This window comes from Limulus polyphemus, unplaced genomic scaffold, assembly GCF_000517525.1.
Source record: "Limulus polyphemus unplaced genomic scaffold, Limulus_polyphemus-2.1.2 Scaffold3427, whole genome shotgun sequence".
In the NCBI taxonomy this organism is placed as follows: Eukaryota; Metazoa; Arthropoda; class Merostomata; order Xiphosura; family Limulidae; genus Limulus; species Limulus polyphemus.
This window is the reverse complement of record NW_013669037.1, coordinates 91,352-100,264: the sequence shown is the minus strand read 5'-3', so window position 1 is coordinate 100,264 and position 8,913 is coordinate 91,352.

Sequence of the window (8,913 nt, the reverse complement as noted above, 5' to 3'; positions counted from 1 at the left end):
TACACTTGTACTCGTAAATGACGTTCACTTGCTGTAGATCTGTTGTCTTTTTAGCAGGGCTGTTTTTCACGATAAGGTTAGTTTCATGTGATAACTTAAACGTATCTGTTCATCGCATGAACACCCAAGAAGAAACAGCAAATACAAGAATTATGATTACACTAAATGGGGGCGGCATGTCCACCTGTCATAGTGGCCTAGTAACATGTCCCTAATAACGTTATCGTCTCTGGTGACATCAGCACATTTTGCGCCAGTGCCCTCTGGTAACACTTTGAGTAACTATGACATCATCACCTCTAGTGATATAACCATCTCGGGTGGTGTCATCATCTCTGGTGACATTATCGTCTTCCCCATTGCCTGAGGCCGACACACTTGCCCCGATAACTAATCATCTTGCTTACCACGGTAAGGATAAGACTTATTGCAGTTCTCTATCTGGATGGTTCTGGTCCCATATTGGTCCATATTCCTTTGTTTTCTAATACCAATAGTTGGTAAAAGAGTAGCCCAAGAGTTGGCGGTGGGTGGTGATGACTAGCTGCCTTCCCTCTAGACTTACACTGCTAAATTAGGGACGGCTAGCGCAGATAGCCCTCGTGTAGCTTTGCGCGAAATTCCAAAACAAACAAACAAACTAATACCAATAAGTACAAAGTATATGTAAGTTTTGGAAATTCTAAATTTCGAAGTGAACACGTCTTTATGATCTAAATGTACTAACATTTCGAGTTTGAGCAGGCTATTACATACCTCTCAAAGCGATCAATTTTAGGTGACATCAAACTACATACAAAATGTCTAAAATGTCAACATATAGTGGTGATACATATTTATATTTGAGTTATTTATTACATTACTATTCTAATTATTTTAACCGAACTGTTATGATTACAAGTTATATATTAATTTGTATATTTCCATTGATCATCAGAATACATTTCTTCTAATTTTGTATGATTGATCATCATCAGTGTAAATATTATTGCGCATATGATTACAGTCATTGCGAGCCAGCTAGCTTAAGTAGAAAGTCACACATGGAGAAGCTGTATGAAGGAACCATTGAGCTAAATATTAAAAAAAAAACACTTTGTTCCGGAGTTTTTAGTCGTTTTTATTCATAGTATAACATGTTTTAGATACTCCAGCCAGCGCTGTTTATTTTTTCTTCTGATGGACATTAGAATGGATAATCACCAGTGTTGAACCAAATGATGATGTATTCGAAAGAAAATCTAAAATCTAGAAAAAAAATTTAAAGCTATTAATAAGATAATGAATTGTAACACATGAGTCTACAGCAGTGGTTTCCAACCTTTTATTATTATTTTTCATTATTTACTATTTATGTTTTAATAATAGTTGAACAGAACTTTTCGACAGAAGGTTTTGAACCTAGACACCCTCTCAGAAGAAGTCGATTTGGGGTGTAATGCTGCAATTACAAATCGTCAAACTTCAACTGAAATGGAATATTTTCTTTTTCCATGGCAGGTTTTTCGATTTAAATTCTCCCAAGGGAAACTTCAGGAGACAAACAATTGCTTCTCTTTGCTACACGAGGGCTATCTGCACTAGCCATCCCTAATTTAGTAGTGGAAGACTAGAGGGAAGGCAACCAGTCATCACCACCCACCGCCAACTTTTGGGCTACTCTTTTACCAACGAATAGTGGGATTGACCGTCACATTATGACGCCCCACGACTAAAAGGACGAGCATGTTTGGTGGGATGGGGATTCGAACCCGCGACCCTCAGATTGCGAGTCGAGCACTTTAACCACCTCGCCATGCCGGGCTCCAATGCCTAGAGACTTAAATACTTAGCTGTGGGGGAGGGGGACGGGAGTTCTCCTAGAAATCCTACTTTCACTGATCATGCGCCGAATAATCAACCTGGCTAGTGCTCTATTAAACTCAAGTGATATCTGAGCTCGAAAAAAAGGCCAAGGTTTTTAAACTGTGTAGTAACTGGGCAGGGCGATGGCCAAGGGCAAGTTGATTGAGTAAAAAAATTGTTACCACAGCTAGTTAACAAACATATATATATCGTTATATTACATGAGTGAGACATTGAACATCAGATTTTAGAATTGTGTGCTAAAATGTCAACATTAATCAGATTTTAAAAAATAATCATCCGTAATTCTGAATTAGTAAAAATTCAAAATAATCAGTGGTTATTAGGCAGTGAGCTGCTGTTGTATCACTTGAAAAGTGTCAGATTTTAAACTCCTTTATTCATTACATTTAAAATACATATGAGTAAGTGATCAGCGTTTAGTCAACTTCCATGTGAGCAAAATGTAAGCAGTCATAAACTTCCTTCACTTCTCCCCTCCTGTATACAGTATACATTCCAGTCATGATACTAAAAGGATTTTACAAGTTACTATGAGAGGAAAGTTAATTTTCCCTTGAGTATTTATGATGAAAATGGGCACGAAGGAAACCTAGAATTGTGGGATACTACACTAGGACCTTAGCTTGACTTTAAAATATGTTGTAATATATTATTTCTTATTTCCACGAGTGTATGAGTGTGTTTTTTTTTGTTTTTTTTGCTGCCGTATTTCATCTTATTCTTAACAAAATAAGTATTATAAAACATACCATTTAGAATAACTCATGATGATTAAATCATACTTCACACAGTTTGAAAGTGATTTAAATATAAGAGAATGATTGTGTAAGCTCTTGATATGCATATTAGAAAGGTTCACTGGTACCCAAGTATAGAACACTGAGAATACATCCAATATTTCTGCTACTGGATTACCAAACTTTACGCATAAACTCAAAGAGTTAGTTGCTTATAAGTTTCTATTTCTTTCACTTTTTCTCGTTATTTCATAGATGTAAACTGTTATCTTTTATGAATTTCATTACTACTTTTCCTTATAAGGTTTTTTTTTGTTTGTAGTTAAGCACAAAGCTACACAATGTACTATCAGTGCTCTGCCCACCACAACTATCGAAACTCGGTTTCTAGCTGTGTGAGTCCAAAGACATACCGCTGTGCCACTAGCGGGCCCTTATGAGGTATACAAGACTATTCGAGAAGCTTATCATCCAGACATATAACCAGTCTTCAAGTTAAGAAGGTCCGTCTAATGCAAAACAGGTGCTTCAGGTTTAACTTTCATTGAATCCATCGGACAAATAGTTTAAAAAAGCTTAAGTAAGACCAACATTTATTAAGATATTTTATCAATACCGATAGGGAGTTTAGTTAGGAATACCATTATAATCTTCAAGTTAAGAAGGTCCGTCTAATGCAAAACTGGTGCTTCAGGTTTAACTTTCATTGAATCTATCGGACAAATAGTTTAAAAAAGCTTAAGTAAGACCAACATTTATTAAGATATTTTATAAATACCGATAGGGAGTTTAGTTAGGAATCCCATTATAAATTGTTACGGCACCTTACATGCAACCTACGTTTAAAAACAAGGTAAAAATACTTAAGAAATATTCTCAGACCACTAAATCTGTAAAACAAAAGCCTTAAAGTTTGTATTGCTCTGAAATAATTACATCTTTCGGTGGCTCAGCGGTAAGCTTATGGGTTTGATTTCCGCGGTGGGCACAGCCCAGAAGGTCCATTGAGTAGCTTCGTACTTAACAATAACAGCAACGAAAAATAATTATAAGAAACTATTTTATGAATTAAGCAGAATTCATTTAATATTTCTACTTTAATTCTAAATCTCTTATCACATTCATGCTTGTGATGAATGTTTTTTTGGCATGAAAGCAGCCCGGTAAAGTTTCCTGCCATTGTTAAATATTTATATTATTTACAGACGTTTTGATATGCTTAATATTATAGTCAAAACGTTTTTCTTTTTTTAAGTTTCTGTAGGTAGTTGTTTCACGTGATGAGAAAAGCATTCACACTTGTGCACGGGGCCGTGGAAAGGGAGCGCAAAATTGGATAGCCAACGTAAGGGAATGTACTAATACCCCAATGACACAATGTATGAAAACAGCAGAGAACCGGGAAACCTGAAGAGTTATAATAGCTGAATCAAAGATCGGAACTGTTATGGGTATGACTTGACAAGACTTGAGAAAAGGTTGTATATTTTAAAACAAAAAAATAATTTTTGTCTTGCTTTGTTTTGTTTGTGCTTAAGCACAAAGTTGTACAATTGGCTGTCTGTACTCTACCCACCGAGTATATCGAAACATGATATTCAGTTTTATAACCCTCAAACTTGCACCTGATCCAATCGGGGGCATCTTGTTTTGACATGAAAACATATATAACATTTTGTAAAAAACAAAATAAATTATAGCACAGGAAATTAGAATCCTTGATAATAGTGATGTCTACTTATGTAAAGTAAATAAGAAATAATTAAACATGACAGTTAAATATACCTTCATATTGTGAGTGTATTTTAAACAAAGGACACAGGATCGCATAAAAGTGATTAGATTTAATGAGTCACTGGCACTGAATAATATATGTGGTATATTAATATTATTAATTCATTATTTTGGATTATAAAGAAAATGAAAACTATCTTTAAGAAACTGTAATATTCTGATGTTTCACATTCTACAACCACAAACCTAAGGTATAAGAATTAACATGGCGTAAAGGTATTGTTTATTAAGTGACAGTTATTAACTTCTGACATACAGTGCCGCCGCGTACGTACGTTACAGTAATTCTAAACTTTCTCGAACGATATTAATTCATTATTCAGTGGAAACTCAAGCTAAATTGGCATTTGTTTTTATTGTTATATAAATAATGGAATAACAGTTTTATAAAACCTCAAAAAGCGTAGCAATTTCATAACTGGATGGAGTGATGTTATAACAAGGAATAGCTGTTACAATACATGCAAGAATACTTTAATTTCATTCAGTATTTAATTCTAATTTTTAGAGCTGTTAAAGAGGAATCATTTGATACAGAAATTTACAAAGAACCTTGAAACAATATTTATATAAGTATGGTCACCCGGTGGCTCAACGGCAAGTCTAGGGCTTACAACGCTAAAAATTGTGTTTTAATAATCTCGGTGGGCAGGTCATATACAGACCATTGTATAGATTGGTGCTTAATAATAAACAAACAAATAAGTGTATGTTAATGTGTGTATGCTTAATTCTAATAAAAACAATTTGACAGTTTTCAAGCACAAAACTTTAATTATTAAAATATTAAGTCGTCAAAAAATTAATGTTGCATTTTGGAACACTTTCATTAATCACCCCGCAAAAAAACGAACATCACATATAATAGTTAAACGAACCACCTAAACGTCACGTTAGTTCAGCCTATATAATGTGTAAGGTTTAGAAATATAGGAAAACTCCTTTAAGAAGGTGTTTGGGTGCCTCACTAACTCTCCAATGATAATCGTTTCCAACGTGTGAACGTTACTTCGTCTCAATTCTGACGCGTAATGCGCTTGAACCATTTTTGGACAGAATTGTCACGGTGATGAAAAACGGATTCTCTATGCGAATATTAAACGCCAAAAATAATGGCTCAGTCCTAGATAAAAACCACTTCCGACCCCAAAACCTGGACTCCATCCGCAGAAAGTGATGCTTTGCATTTGGTGGGATATCAAAGGGGTAATTCATTTCGAACTCCTCAATCCACAGCAAACTGTCAATGCAGAAATCTATAGTCAGCAACTGGAACGTTTAAAACAAAGCTCTTCATCAGAAACGCCCTTCACTCGTCAATCGGAAAGGTGTTCTTCATCTCCACGACAATATACGTCCACATGTGGCACGTTTGACGCAACACAAGATTATGGAGTTGGGTTAGGGGCAATGTGCGCTACCAGTTGTTTTTTTCTTAGGGGGACTTTTAGACCATCGACCCTCTTGGATCATTAGGCCGCTTTACAATGCTATCAGTTTGTTTTTATTGTATTCTTTGTACTAGCATGCTTTGCATGCCGGTAGTATGCTTTTCACATAATGTGTGTCACGTTGTTTAGCTGTGAAAATGCTCCAACTAATCAAAAACTGCTTCCTACGGCAATGATGCTTACATAATTAGTTTGACTAGAATAAACCTTGATATTTAATTTAAGTATAAGTTAACATTTATGAACGTAAATGTGCTTCATCAATTTTTGTGTTACGTTAAATGGCGGGCAATGTCCAAATTAACATTCTGAGTAAGACGTCAACAACATTGTTCAAACTACGACATTTAGTTACCTAGGCCTACTTTAAATAATCCCACGTGTATAGCAAATTTAAAAAATAAACTTGTTTGTTATCTTGAAAACAGACTATGACAGTTTCTATTAATGTTTATATTTTGTTACTTCAGCAAAAAATAATATGATTTCTATGGAACATTTTCAGCCATTTGTTTTTTACACGTACAAAGATTTCAAGTTCTATTGCTTTTAGATATTCGTAGGAACATATTATAATTTTACTTTCAAAATTAAATTCCCACCGGTTGCTGTAATATACCTCACCATACGAGTTCAGTCTTAGATTTATGAATCTTTACATTCTATAAATATTTTTCATACGAAGTTGAGCCTTACTAAATGCGAATTCTTTACTTAAAATAAAAAATAAGATGGTTACATTTATCTTCCCACCTACAATATCTACATTTAAATTCTAGTAAAATAGTAATATACAATCAGCAAATAACGACAGTCGTTGTGTTTCGATTTCACAATTTTTTTCATCTGTGAGTTTTACTTCTTACAATTGCTCCATAACTAAATCATTTCATAAATGCTAGAAATGTAACCCACCTGGTCGGATTGAGGACGACCTTTGTTAATGGAAGAAAATGCTATATTCTCTCTAGTTATATCTCCCATGCTGGGGCTGTTTCTACATCAGTGAAGACACCAGCATTTCTTTCTAGTCAAACGTTATACTCACCTTGGATACGGTTGCTTGCGCATGTGTTGAAGTAAACAAACCTAGCAACGCCACCCCAGAGCATACAGCTCTGACATCTAACGGGTATAAACAAAACAAAACACGCTGGTAATTATGTTTAAAGGGAATATTCAATCCACAAATATAGACAGTTCAGACAAGGACTGCTATGATAATTTTTTGTAAAATAAAATCTAATACTAGAGGTACCTTGAGCATGAACTTATAAGTTTAAATAAGCATGTACAAAAATGATGAAACAGAAACTCGATTTAAAAATCGTTTAAATATTATGAAAATTAGTTATTTCTGATATATTTTATTGGAAATAATTATGAAAACACTGAATTTTTTTTATAAATCCAAATATTTTGAAATACACCTCTATTGTGTTGATAGTTTAGATTGCTCAGATTATTGTGTTTTGTTTGTTGTTGTTGTTTTTTTTTGGAGGGGGGGTGTAGATTTATTTCTTTTTTGGTCCGTTGTGATTTCATAGCATCGTGAAGAGAAACAACAACATTAGGTTAATGAGCAAGGTAGCTAAAAGACGCACCACAGCTACACTAAACAAAACTAATTAACAGAAAAATATTTGGTTTAAACAATTAAAGCATCAAAACGTTTATAATAACAGTAAGTTTTTTCAAGGAATATACCTACACGTTTAAGCAGAAGTCAATTACTGAAATACATACTTCTGTGATTTGCAGCAGTCCTGCAGATAACAAGTTATTCTACCTTAAGTACAAAAGGGAAACACTCTCAGCAAACACGTGTACCTTCTGTTGTAGTTTAAAATCCAATGAAATACAATTAAACACAATAATATTCTGTCAAAGTAACAACTTTCTGAGCTTTATAGTTTTTACAATGAAAGAATAAAATATGTAATATATTTTGTCTTATCTAATCATGGTCATAATCAAATTTATTTGTCCTTTCCTTTTTCTTAGAACACGTTCTTCATTCATTAAATTACAAAAAAAAAGAAAACTTCTGTCTCATGTTGTTGTGTTTCAAATTAATATCAGGTCGTCAAGAGATTAATATCGCTTTTTTGAGGTGAAAAAACCCGAACAACTTAGATATCAAAACAAAACATTTATTAAATGAAATAGTGTCCATTGTTATCGATGATGCTTTTCCATCTTACAAGAAATCACTTGGCTTTGAAGCAAAAAACATCTTGATGTCCTCTTTAACACCTTCCACATTTGCATTCGTTTTCCCATTAACATGGTGTTGCAGCGAACGAAAAAGATGGTAATCTGATGGTACTATATCTGGAGAATATGGTGGGTGGGGGAGAACTTTTGATACTGGTGTACATGAAAAAAATCATTCTGCCCATGGATTGAAAAAAGTAGAGGGAACATTGCTTTAGGGTCGTGGGTGTGATGCATAAGTGACGGTCAAATCTCACTATTCAGGCTTACAGACGTAGCCCAAGAATTGGCGGTATGTGGGGTTGACTAGCTACCTTCTCTCTAATATACCACTCCAAAATTAGGAACGGCTAGCACAGATAGCCCGCGTGAAGTCCAACACACAAGCAAAGCTAGCAGAGATATATAGCTCTGGAGTAGTTTTGCGTGAACGTCCGTAAACCAGCAGACAAGAATGAACAGCGTTTTCCCGAAAACAAAATGTTAAAACACTGACGCTAATACAAATAATTAACAATAAGGCGTGTTGCGTCATCGAGGTCACGTGACTGGTGTGGCGCCCTCTAGTTTCTAGAACTATCTTGTTTCTTCATGAATGCTCTAGTATTTACTAGATGTGGTAGGCGGGTATATATAAGAGGGGGACAACGTGACGAAGGTAAGGTAATGTGTGTATAGATAGTGAGTAACTGAACTGCAGTCAGAAGTATTATTGACGTTCGTTGTTATAGCGTTTGTTTAGTGCGATTGTTGAAGTTGAGTGTATCGGTAAAGTTATATTCGGAAAGAATAAACCAGTTTTATTAAGTAAAGACTTGTGTCGTTAAAATTTCGTCAAGTTAATT